The following is a 2,042-nucleotide window of genomic DNA, read 5'->3' on the forward strand; positions in this document are numbered from 1 at the left end:
ATCCATCCATCCATCCATCCATCCATCCATCCATCCATCCATCCATCTATCCATCCGTCCTTCCATCCATCCATCCATCCATCCATTTTCTTCCGCTTATCCGGGGTCGGGTCGCGGGGGTAGCAGCCTAAGTAGGGAGGCCCAGACTTCCCTCTCCCCAGCCACCTGGGCCAGCTCCTCCGGGGGAATTCCGAGGCGTTCCCAGGCCAGCCGAGAAAATAGTCCCTCCAGCGTGTCCTGGGTCTTCCTCTGGGTCTCCTCCCAGTGGGACGTGACCGGAACACCTCACCAGGGAGGTGTCCAGGAGGCATCCTAACCAGATGCCCGAGCCACCTCAACTGGCTCCTCTTGATGTGGAGAAGCAGCGGCTCTACTCTGAGTCCCTCCCGGATGATCGAGCTTCTCACCCTATCTCTAAGGGAGAGCCCAGACACCCTGCGGAGAAAACTCATTTTGGCCGCTTGTATCCAAGATCTTGTTCTTTCGGTCACAACCCAAAGCTCAACGCTTTAGATTTGTCTTTATTTAAGATTGTTGCAAGTTGGAAATGGGAAACAAAATGTATAACAATTTGTTCTTTTGGAAGTTCTGTGGAAAGATTATGAACAATTAATATCTTACCTGTTGTAGATAACTCTTTGAACGACCTCAGTTTGGGGAAAGGATGTTAATAATGACTGGACTGATGAGCCAATGGCTAGTCAGGGCAAAGACCTAAGTTGATCAGTATCATTTTCAAACAACTTCAATCCATAACATTTCATAATGTTAACATTATTTTACAATATCTCAAGCAAAAATTTGATTATATTTTATAGTAAGTTCCCCAGGTAGCACAGGAAGTGCTACTGCTTGGTGCTGCTGCCACTATTTCCAAATAGCTATAGATGTTTATGTAAATAATAGCTCAGTGCCCTACTATTTTAAGGTTTATAAAATATGATTGAGTGATTTTTTTATAGAATCACATGTAATATTGTGAGCTCCCATGAACTGTGTTAGTGCTCAGTTAATGATGAGGATGACTTTCAGCTACAACCCCACAGCTGTAGCTCAAAATATGTAAAACTCAGTTTTGTTTGAACTGATGTTGAATAGCTGTGGCTGCCATCTTGAACTGTGGTGACTCCAAAACTTAAACATTTATAAAAAAATCCATCCAGAGATTAGTTTCTGAGAGTTTCATTAAATACATACAACATAAATTACTGCATAAAAAATAGAATGTAAACTATAGTAAATTAAATAAATACTGTATATTTTGGACACTCAGCCCGCTAAAGCAGGTAAATGTTCTTAGTTTCTCACGGTGCTGCTTTAAAATTACAATACCTCGCTGTGCTGCTAGCTTGCGACACTAACACTGCTAGCACCTTTGTCAAAAATGTTTCACTCAGGAAAATGCTCTTTTTTATCTTTTGCAAAAATAAGGCACATTATTGCAATTGCCACAGAGTTTTCCACGCTTCTGTCGTCGTTTTCCGTGTTAAAACTGCCTCTTCAGCTTGGACATTGCGAGTAGCCTATAGCGTACCTTCATGTTTAGCTACATATCGCGCTAGCTCTATGTCATGTGACCGGCAGAGTCAATGTGGCTAGAGAAATGAGGCAAAAGGAAAAGAGAGAATTTGAAAGACTTAATCACTTTACAATATTTGGTTTGAATAACAACTCATTTGTTTAACTCCATGTCCAAACTATTATAACATCTGGGATTGTTGAAAAGTGAGGAAGTGTCCTGATGAAATTCAGGAAATACAAACATACCTGCAAATTTGTTGTTTTTTGGCAAAAAATTGGCAATATCAATCAAAAATATGTCATTTATGTGAATCAGCATGAAACAAAGGGTTTTTTTTTTTTGGTGGTTGTGGGGCGGGGTCAGTGGTGTGGTAATTTCCCATTGACTGGGCTTACATAGCGCTAAGCTAATGCTACACAAGTCACGCTAGCTATCTTGCAACAACATTCACGCTAGCTTGTAAGCACTAAGCTAGTGCACTTATTTAGCGCTAAGTAAGTGCGCTAGCAACCCCCTCCCC

The sequence above is a fragment of the Nematolebias whitei genome, chromosome 7 (genome assembly GCF_014905685.2).
Source record: "Nematolebias whitei isolate Nwh7 chromosome 7, NemWhi1, whole genome shotgun sequence".
Taxonomy (NCBI): Eukaryota; Metazoa; Chordata; class Actinopteri; order Cyprinodontiformes; family Rivulidae; genus Nematolebias; species Nematolebias whitei.